Genomic DNA, 12,109 nt, shown 5'->3' with positions numbered 1-12,109 from the left:
TATATTAATTATGAATTGTAATTCATATTATTACATATGAACAACTGTACCCCAGAAATTTAGACACTTAGATGAAATAAGCAAATTCCTAGATAAATACAAATCATTAAAATGACTCAAGAAAAACTAGAAATCTAAATAGGCCTATAATAAATACTGAGACCAAATTAATAATTTAAAAACTTCCCACAACGAAAAGTCTAATCCCGAATGGCTACACTGGTGAAATCTACCAAATATTTAATGAAAAATAAATACCAATGCTTTCAAAGTCTTCCAAAAATTGAAAGAAGAAGGAATACTTCTCAACTCATTTTATGAAGCTGATGGTACCTGGATTTAAAAAGAAAGAAAGAAAAAGAAGGAAGGCATCACTGAAATAGAGAACAGGGGGACAGTGACCAGAGGGGAGAGGGGAGGGAATTTCAGAGGAAAGAGGGGAAGGGTTTACAGGAACTAGTATAAAGGACACATGGACAACAACTAAGGGGGTGGAAATGGGGGGGGCTGGGATGGGAGTAAAATACAGAAAACTGTACTTGAACAATAATTAAATTTAAAAAAAAAAGAAAGAAGACATCACAAGGAAAGAAAATAGAGATCAGTGTCCCTTATGGATATAAAAGAAAAAACTCTTCAAATAAAGACTGGCAAACTGAATCCAGAAACATAAAAAGCTGTACACACCTTGATCAAGTGAGATATTTTTTAGCTTAGCATATAAAAATCAATTAGTAAAATTAGTATAACATACTATATTAATAAAAATATAATCATTTTATATGCAAAGAAAAAGAATTTGACAAAATTCAGTACCCTTTCATGATAAAAGTGGTCAACAAACTAAAATAGATGGGAACTTTCTCAACCTGATAAAGAAAATCTACAAAAACCCCATAGCTGACATCATATCTACTACTGAAAAACTGGGTGCTTTATGGAAACAAAATGAGGATGTCTGATCTGACTACTTCTATTTAACACTGTTCTGAAGGTTCAAACAGGGAAACTATCCAAGAAATAAATAAATACAAATGCATCCAGATTTAATAAAAGTAGGGAAAATTCTCTATTTGCAGATGGCATGACATTGTGTAGGAAATTCTAAGGAATTAGCAAAAGAACTACTAGAACTAGTAAACAAGTTCAACACATTTCAAGATAAAAAATAAATACACAAAACTCAATTAGATTTCTATACATTAACAATAAACATTCCAAAAATGAAGTTAAGAAAACAATTCCATTTTAACAACACCAAAAAGAATAGAATGCTTAGGTGTAAATGTAACAAAAGATATGCAAGATGTATACACTGAAAACCTCATAACACTGGTGAAAAAAATTAAAGAAAATCTAAATAAATAAAGACATCCCATGTACATTGGTCAGAAGACTTATTGTTGAGGTGGCAATAGCTCCCAAATTGATCTACAAAGCTGATGTAATTCCTAACAAAATTCTTTCTAACTCATTGCAGAAATTGACAAGCTGATCCTAAAATTTATATGGAAATGACAAAGTCCCAGAGTAATCAAGCAATCTCAAAAAAGAACAAATTTGGAAGATATACACTTCCTGATTTCACAGCTTAATACAAAACCACATAAACAAAAAGTGTAGGACTGGTATGAAAAGAGACATAGGGGTCAATGAAACAAAACTGACAGTCCAGAAACAAACCCTGCCATTTACTGTGAATCGATCTTCAACAAAGGTGACAAGACAATTCAAAGGAGGAAAGAACTGTCTTTTTGACAAGTAGTTTTGAAACAACTAAATGTCCCCATGCAAAAGAATGAAGATGGACCCCCCACTTGACATCATACACAAAAATCTCTGACCTTGGGTTAGGCAGTGGTTTCTTAGATATGACACCAAGAACAAGCTACAAAAGAAAAATAGATAAATTTGACTACATCAAAATTAAAAATTTTATACTACAAGTGACACCTTTAAGAAAATGAAAAGCTGACAAGGAAAAAAGAAAATGAAAAGACAATTCACAAAAAGGTAGAGAATAACTGCTAATCACACATATGATAAAGCACTAGTATCCAGGATACATAAAGAAAATTTACAACTCAATAAAAAATAGTCAAATAATCTAATTTAAAAAAGGACAAAGGATTTGAATAGATATTTCTCCAAAGAAGAAATGTCAGTATCAATAGTCATCAGGAATGAACATCAAAACAACAATGAAAGCTGATTGCATGTATGCCCTCTTCCCACCTCACTTCCTCAGGCATCACAGGCTATAAAGCATAAGGGCCTCAGCCAATCTGGAGGGTAAAGTGACGGCCAGTTTGTAGCCACTAGTAGCTGCTGCAATACTGAACTGCTGGTCCGCTGGTTTGTCATTTCTCAGGTATCACTGAAAGCTCAGCAGCAAGGCTGAACTGTAAATGGAAGAAGCTAATGCATCTGTTGACATGTTTGCAAAAGGCCCTGGAGAATTGGTTGCTTCAGGCTACCAAACTAGAATATTTGGATGCTGAAATTCAGACACTGGTCAGCTTGACAAGGATGAACTGGAACACCTCAGACAAAAGAGACTTGTGGCACTAAGGAAAGCTCAACAGCAGAAACAAGTAACCTTTCTGCCCTGCTTTCTGAAACTGCTTTAACAGAATGCACCTAAAAATTTAAATATACACATGGGGCAGTACCATTTCACACTTACTAAAATGTCCACAGTCAAAAAAGGCAGACAACAGATATTCAAGATGGCTGCAGAATAGGTGGAACTTACACTAACCTCCTCCCAGTCCAAACAGGAATTACAAGTAAATTATAGAACAATCAGCCTGTATAACCAAGTGAAGATGAGCTAAATAAAAGTCTTATAATCAAGGATTCACAAAAGCTACATTAAAATTAGTAGCAAGGGAACAGGCACAAAAAGGGCTGGCCCCATACCCACATGTGGTGGTTGAGGATCTGTAGAGATAGTCTCAGCTGCTAAGGGCCCCCCAGAGGAGTGTGGGGTCTCAACCCCACACCAAGCTTCACAGCCCAGAATGCCAGAGACAGGAGGAGAAGTCCACATGTCTAGCTGTGAAAATCAGAGGGGATTCTGTCTGCCAGGCAGAGAGGGGAGCCTGTTAGAAACACAGAAGCCCTCTGAAAGGGCCAATGCACAAAGTCTCATTCATTCATTCTTGGCTCTAGCAGAGGGAGGACAAATCAGAGTGAACTGGAGTCATGTGAAGACAGACTGGGTTGTGTGACTCTGAGGAGAGAACTGTAGGGATAGCTGCCAGGGGCCCTGTGCTGAGTCTCTCTCCCACACTGCCCACAGATAACATCTTTCCTAGGTTGAGCATGCCCCCCACCCAATTCTTGGTGCCCCACCCCCCAAGTTCACACCCTGCAGAGGAATCAGCTGCCTATGGCTAGTTTGGGCTCTGGGTACAGACTCTCTTGCAAGGCTCTCAAGCAGAGAGAGACTGAGTTGTATAGTCCAGAGTGGGGCCATTTTTTGCTCATATGCCCAACCAGTATTATCATTTTTGTGCAGAGCCCTCTTTTCACATGGCCAAATCTTGGTCTGTTTGGGTTTCATTAACTCTGTGGCCTCACCCTGAGGACTCCCTGAGACTCTGCCCCAACAAAAAAGTCAATGGGCAACCAGAGGGTAGCAGCTGGCTTTGCTGTACCCTGAGAATGTTGCTGAGTGACCTTAGTCCCAGCAATGGCACCAAGTGTGAATCTGTATCAGTCTAGTGAACACCACTCACCCCTATCCGGTGACTCACTGAGAACCTGCCTCAACCAACTTATATACCACCAGAAGCTCTTTCAGTGACTGAGTCTAACACGCTGCCAGCAAGTGTGGGCAGATCTTGGGAGGCCTTGGGCCTTTTGCTGACCTGCCCCTGGGCTTGGTGCTGGTGGAAGCCAGTCTTGCTACACAACATGGCCCGTCCCACACATACCCAGGCCCAGCAGAAACAGACACAAACTGTACAGCTACAAACAGGTAGCCCAGGATTTGTCACAGGGAGCACCTGACATTGACCTGTACCAGAGTCCTTCCAAAGAAGCCCCAGAACCAACATACCTGGTGGCAGGATTTAGACCACATTAGAGTACAACCCAAGTAGCTCTACAAGCAGCACACCCTAAGAGAGATCCCAGGAGGCAACAGACTCTGCTGGGGTAAATTCCAGTTTGTGGGGTCAGCCCCTACAGAGCAGCCCATGCACTGTGGTCAGGATGGATCCTCATAATCAGCCAGGCCCAGGGTCAACCCCACCCATGGAGAGGCCAGCAGAAATCAAGACTCAACTACAACTTGAAGGTTCATAAAACCCACACAAGGGACATTCCTGGAGCAAGTAGCTGAGGTGGTCAAGGAGACTGCATCACTAACTCCAATAAGAACACCAGTTATTTGTATGGTGACCATATAAGACCACCATACAAATACTGGGAAGCACAGCAGATATACTTAATACTCAGAAAAAATTACACAGAGGCCGCCAAAATAGGGAGACAAAGAAACATACCATGAATGAAACAAAAAAAAAACCCCCAAATAAGAATTAACTGAAATGGAGGAAAGCAATCTATGAGATACAGAGTTCAAAACAACGGTTATAATGATGCTCAAGGAACTGAAGGGAATAATGGATAAACTCAGTGAGAACTTAAAGAGAAAATAAACATAAAAGAGCACATACAAACAATAAAAAAGAACCAGTCAAAATGTAGAAGACAATATATGAAATGAAGAATACACTAAGAGAAATCACCAATAGGTTAACTGACAGAGAAGACTGAATTGGCGATTTGGAAAACAAAGTAGCAGAAAACACCATATCAGAGAAGCATGAAGAAAAAATATATTTTAAAAAAAGTGAGAATAGTTTAAGAGACTTCTGGGACAACATCAAGCATAACAACACCTGCATCATAGGAATACCAGAAGGAGGAAAGAAAGCAAGGGATTTAGAATGTATTTGAAGAAATAATGATTAAAAACATCTCTAACCAAGGGAAGGAAAAACACACACAAGTTCAGCAAATGCAAAGAGTCTCGAACAAGATACTCAAAGAAGCCCACAACAAGACACATCATAATTGAAATGACAAAGGTTAAAGACAAAGAGATAATCTTAAAAGCAGAAAGAGAAAGACAGGTTCCTCCAAGTCTGTAAGCTGATTTCTCAGAAGAAACCTTTCAGGTCAGAAAGAATTGACACAAAATATTGAAATTCATGAAAAGCAAGAACCTACAACCAAGACTACTCTACCCCTGCAAAGCTATCATTTAAAATTTAAAAAGAAATAAAGAGCTTCCCAGATAAGAAAAACATAAAGGAGTTCATTACCACCAAACCAGTATTACAAGAAATGTTAAAGGGATTTAAGAAGAAAGTAAAAATAAGGAACAGAGGTATAAAGAATAAATGACAATAAATAAATACCTATCAATTAACACTTTAAATGTATATGGATTAAATTCTCCAATCAAAAGACATAGGGTAGCCAAATGGATAAAAAATTTTAAAAACCCTAAGACCCACATATATGTTGTTTACAAAAGACCCATCTCTGAATGAAAGTTAGAGAAAGATTGAAAGTAAAGATATAGAAAAGATATTTCATGCCAATGAAAACCAAAAAAAAAGAAAAAGCTGGGGTAGCAATACTTATATCAGGCAAAAGAGACTTTAAAACAAAGGTTATAATATGAGACAAGAAGGAGAGCACATAATGATAAAGAGATCAATTCAACAAGAGGATATAACTCTTGTGTACACTTATGCACTCAATATAAAAGCACCTAAATCTTGCAAATCTTGATGTACATAAGGGAAGTGATCAACAGTAATACAATACGGGATTTTAACACCCCGCTGACATCAATAGACAGATCAGCCAGAGAGAAAATCAACGAGGAAACAGCAGCTGTAAATGACACACAAGACCAGATTAATTTAATTGATATTTTTCAGAGCATCTCACCCCAAAGTGGCAGAATACACATTCTTTCAAGTGTACATGAAACATTTTCTAGGACAGACCACATGTTGGGACACAAAGAGAGTCCTGATAAATTTAAGAAGACTGAAATCATATCAAGCATCTTCTCTGACCACAGTGGTATGGAACTACAAATCAATTACAAGACAAAAGCTGAAAAACACACAAATACATGAATGTTAAATAATATGTTACAAAATGAATGAGTTAACAATGAGGTCAACGAAGAAGTCAAAAGACACTTTGAGACAAATGAAAGTGAATACACAGCAACCCAAAATCTATGGAACACAGTGAAAGCAGTCCTAAGAGCGACATGCATAGCATTATAGGCCTTCCTCAAGAAGTAAGAAAAATCTTAAATAAACAATGTAATTTTATGCCTAAAGAAACTAGAAAAAAGAACAATAAACAAAGCCCAAAGTGAATAAGGAATGAAAGAAGATCAGAGTGGAAATAAACAATACATTCTAAAAAAAACCCACAAAAGATCAATGAAACCCAGAGCTGATTCTTTAAAAAGATAAACAAGATTGACCAGACTTATCAGGAAAAAAACGAAAGGATTCCTAAAAATAAAATCAGAAACAAAAGAAAACAAGTAACACCACAAAAATACAAAGGAATAAAAGAAAATATTACAAACAACAATATGCCAACAAACTGAACAATCTGGAAAAAACAGATAAATTCCTATGAACATATACTTTTCCAAAACTGAATCAAGAAGAAACAGAAAACCTGAACAGCCCAATTAAACTAATAAAATTGAAGTAGTAAACAAAAACTTCCAACAAACAGAAGTCCTGAAATGGATGGCTTCACAGGTGAATTTTACCAAACATTCAAAGAAGAACTAACACCTACCCTTCTCAAACTATTCCAAAAAACTCAAGAGAAGACTCCCAAGCTTAATTTTATGAGGACAGTATTATCTTAATTTCAGAAAAAGACTCTACAAAAAAAGTAAGTTATAGGCCAATATTCCTAACAAACATAAATGCAAAAATCCTCAACAAAATATTACCAAAAAATAAGAATTCAACAATATATTATAAAGATCATACACTATGATCAAGTGGGATATATTTCTGGGATGCAAAGTTGGTATAATATCCACAACTCAATTAGTATAATATACCACATAAACAAGACAAAGAATAAAATGACATGATTATATCTACAGGTGAAAAAATAAAGCTTTTGACAAAATCCAGTAACTAGAAAAAAGTCTCAGACAAACAAGAATAGAAGGAACAGCCCTGGCTGGTGTAGCTCAGTGGATTGAGCTTGGGCCTGCGAATCACACGATCACGGTTCGATTCCCAGTCAGGGCACATGCCTGGGTTGCAGGCCAGTTCCCAGCAGGGAAGGCAACCATACATTGATATTTCTCTCCCTCTCTCCTTCCCTTCCCCTCTAAAGATAAATAAATAAAATCTTTTAAGAAAAAAGAATAGAGGGAACATATCTCAACATAATAAAGGCCATAGCTAATATCATACTCAATGGGAAAAAGTTAAAAGTGTTTCCCTTAAGATCAGAAACAAGATCTGGGATGTCTACTTTCACTTCTCTTATTCCACATATTACTGCAAGTCCTAGACACAGCAATCAGACCATAAGGAAAAATAAAAGGAATCCAAACAGGAAAGGAAGAAATTATTTGCAAATGACATGATACCGTATATGGAGAATCCCAAAGATTCCACCAAAAAAAACCCCCAAAACCAAAACTACTAGAACTGAAAGATTAATTCAGCAAGGTAGCAGGATACAAAATAAGTATTCAGCAATAGTTGTATTTTAACACACCAATAATGAACTATCCAAAAGGGAAACTAAGATAACAATCCCATCAAAAAATAAAATACCTAGGAATAAATTTCACCAAGGAGGTAAAAGACTTGTCCTCGCAAAATTGCAAGACACTGAAGAAGATACAAATAAATGGAAGCATACACCATGCTCATGGAAAGGAAGAATTAACATCATTAAAATGTCCACACTACCCAATGCTACCTACAGATTCAATGCAATTCCTACCAATACACCAATGGTGTTTTCACAGAACTAGAACAGACAATCCAAACATTTATATGGAGCCACAAAAGACTTAAATGGCCACAGCAATCTTGAGAAAGAAGAATGAAGTTGAAGGTAGCACACCACCTTATATCAAACTATAACACAAGGCTGCAGTAATCAAAAGAGCATGGTACTGTCATAAAAACAGACAAATAGATCAATGGAAGATAATAAAGGTGCAGAAATAAACTCATGCCTATATGGTCAATTTATATTTGACCCCCCAAAAAGGCAAGAACATACAATGGAGTAAAAACAGTCTATTCAATAAATAGTGTTGGGAAAATTGGACAGATACATGAAGAAAATGAAACTAGATCACCTCTTCACACTCAAAACCATAAAACTCCTAGGAGAAAATACAGTTAGTAAAATGTCTGACATTTCTATTAGCAATATTTTTTTCTGATATATCTCCTCAGGCAAGAGAAACAAAAGAAAAAATAAACAAGTGGGACTACATTAAACTAAAAAAGTTTTTGTACAGAAAAGGAACCCATCAACATAACAAAGACAATCCACTGAATGAGAGAACATATCTGTCAGTGATATAATAAGGGGTTCATACCCAAAATTTATAAAGAACTCATACAACTCAGCAGCAAAATAACCCCAACGATCTAATTTAAAAAATGGGCAAAGGACCTGAATATACTTCTCCAAAGGGGACATACAGATAACAAATAAATATAAGATGCTCAACATCACTAACTATCAGAGAAATGCAAATTAAAACCACACTGAAGTATCACTTCACCCCTGTCAGAACAGCTACCATCAATAAAGCTACAAACAACAACTAGTGATGAGTATATGGAGACAAGGGAACCCTCAGGCACTGCTAGTGGAAATGAAGTTTGGTGCAGCCACTATGGAAAACAGTATGGAGGGTGCTAAAAAATAAAAACTGGAACTGTCTCATGACCTAGTGATTCCACTTTTGGGTATATATCCAAATAAGCCCAAAACACTAATTCAAATGAATATATGCACCCCTATGTTCACTGCAGCATTATTTACAATAGCCAAGATTTGGGAGTAACCCAAGTGCCCATCAATGGATAACTGGATAAAAAAGAGGTGGCATATGTATACAATGCAATATTACTTGGCTAAAGAAAAAAATGATATCTTAACATTTGCAACAGCATTTGTGGACCTATAGTATATTACGTTAAGTGAAATAAGTCAGTCACAAAAAGACAAATACCATATGATTTCACTTCTATGTAAAACAAACATACAAAACTGAAACAAACCAGAGACTGATGGTTGCCAGAGGGGAGGCAGGTTGGGGGACTGAGTGAAAAAGGTGAAGGGTTTTAGAAATACAAATTGGTAGTTCCGAAACCATCATGGGGATTTAAAGAACAGCATAGGGACTGTACTCAATCATGTAATCACTATGTACAGTGCCAGGTGGGTACTAGAAATATCAGGGGGGACATTTTGTAAAGTATATGATTATCTAACCACTATGTTGTACACCTGAAAGTAATACAAAATAATAGTGAATATAAACTGTAATTGAAAGATAAAATAAAAGGCAGACAATAACAAGTGGTGTTGAGAATGTGAAAAAATTGGAACCTTCACACATTGTATGATACATCCTGGTGGGAATGTAAAATGGTGCAGCTGCTTTGAACACATTTGCAGTTCCCCAAAAAGTTCAACATAGTTAACATATAACCCAGTAATTCCACCTTAAGGTATACACCCAAGAAGAGAAAAAATGTACATTCATACTAATATACAAACATTAACAGAAAAATTATTTATATTAGCTGAGAAGTGGAACAATCCAATGTCCATCAAGTGATGAACAGATGAAAAAATATGGTACTTCACAACAGAGTATTATTCAGCCTTAAAAGTGAATGAAGCACTAATAAATACTACACTGATGAACCTTAAACACATTTTGCTAAGTAGAAGATGCAAGATGCAAGAGACCACACCATGGAAGATTCCATTGAATAGTACAGAATAGATAAATCTATAAAGACAAGAAAAGCACTGGCTGGTGTGGCTCAGTGGATTGAGCACCAGCCTGTGAGGCAAAGGGTCGAGGTTCAATCCCCAGTCAGGGCCCATGCCTGGGTTGTGGGCCGAGTTCCCAGTAGTGTGTGACAGGCAACCACACATTAATGTTTCTCTCCCTCTCTTTCTCCCTCCCTTCCCCTCTCTCTAAAAATAAATAAATAAAATCTTAAAAAAAAAATAAAGACAAGAAAGGACACTAGTGATTACTGAGGGCTAGCAAGGAGGTGGAATGACTGTCAATGGGTAGGAGTTTTTTTGGAGGGGTGATGAAAATATTCTAACAATAAATTGTGATAATGGTTGCACAACCCTGGGACTCTCCTAAAAAACACTGGATTACACACTTTAGGTAAATTGTACGGTATGTGGACTGCATTTAAATAAAAACACTCCTTTTAAAAGCTAAAGAACAATGAATTAGACTCTCACAGACAAGATTCTGAAGGAAACAAGAAAGAGATTCTAGAAGAGGTCGGTAGCCTGAACAGAGACAGCAGACAAAAAGAAAATTAATAAAAAATTACAGATAAATTACTTGAAAGGCTTTCCTTTAATATATTAAAAAAATCAGGATAACGGCTAGGTAAAGTCTCTAGGGAAACCCAAGGGGCAAGTCTCCCGAGTTCCTCCCTGTGCTCCTATCCCGTCAGGAACGTGCCTCCATTCAAAACCACAGTGTTACTTGGCACCGAACACCGTGAAGGATTTTGCAGTTTTACTTTCTAGACTATTGTATTAGAAACAAGTATCTTTATAAACAGCTTTAATGAGGTAGAATTAATAAACTGCATTTCAAGCATATACTTTCATATTTTCACACATGTATACACTCATTAAACCATCACCATATGAAGACGAACATATGTATTACCCTCAAAGGTTTCTTCATGCCCCCTCCCCTGTACTGGCAACCACTAACATGTCACTACAGTTTGCCTTGTCTAAAGATTTATATATACAAGGAATCATAGAGTAAGTACATTTTACCTGGCTTCTTTCAGTCAGCACGATTTTCTGAGATTCATGTATTGTGTATATAAAGACTTAATTCCTTTGTATTGCTTATCAGTATTCCATTATATGGATGTATCAGTTTCTCCCTTTAGCTGTTGATGAACACCTGTGGAAAGGTGTGTGCTTAAATTTCTAAGAAATAACTAAACTCTTAAAAAGTGATGTACCATTTTACATTCCCATTTGCAGTGTATAAGTTTTAGTTGCTCCACATCCTCACCAAGACTCTGCATAGCCAGACTCTTAGATTTTAGTCAATCTAATAGACAGATATGCAGGTATATTTCTTTGTGGTTTTAATTTGCATTTCCCTAATGAATAATGATGTTGAGCATCTTTTCATGTATTTACTTCCTATCTGTCTTCTTTGGTGCAGTGTCTGTTAAAATCTTTAGTCATTTTTATTATGTTTTTTGGTTGCATTTTTTAAAATAGTTTTGAGAATTCTTAATATACCTGGATATGTCATTTTTCAGATACATGCTTTACAAAAATTTTCTCCAGTCCGTGGCTTAGCTTTTCTTTCTCTTAATAGTATGTTTTGAACAGCAAACACTTTTATTTTTCAATTACATTTCATCTTCAGAACTGCTGAAGTATTATTTTGCATTAGTTTCAGGTGTACAGCATAGTGGTTAATCATGTATTTACAAAGTGTTTCCCCTGATATTTCCAGTATTCAACTGACACCATACATAATTATTACATTATCATTGACTATATTATCTATGCTGTACATTTTTAATTTTGATGAAGTCCAATTTATCATTTTTTTCTTTTATGGATCATGGTTCTACAGTTGTATCTAAGAAATCATTGCCTATGCAATGTTAGAGATTTTTATCCTGTTTCCTTCTAGAAATTTAGTTTTCTCCTATGCTTTCCTCTAGAAATTTATAAAATGTATAGCTTCATTTAGGTCCATAATTCATTTTTAATTTGCATGTATATGTACTACAAAGTATGT

The 12,109-nt window shown here is 36.3% G+C and overlaps 1 protein-coding gene across 2 annotated transcripts in view; it reads right to left on the bottom strand.

The window, feature by feature from the left end:
- Positions 1-12,109, bottom strand: part of PARP11 (poly(ADP-ribose) polymerase family member 11) — a 68,960-nt gene that overhangs the window by 32,188 nt on the left and 24,663 nt on the right. The window lies entirely within an intron of this gene.

Source organism: Sturnira hondurensis, unplaced genomic scaffold, assembly GCF_014824575.4.
Source record: "Sturnira hondurensis isolate 20B ecotype Veracruz unplaced genomic scaffold, ASM1482457v3 Scaffold0015509, whole genome shotgun sequence".
Lineage (NCBI taxonomy): Eukaryota > Metazoa > Chordata > Mammalia > Chiroptera > Phyllostomidae > Sturnira > Sturnira hondurensis.
This window is presented reverse-complemented; position numbering and strand designations above follow the sequence as displayed.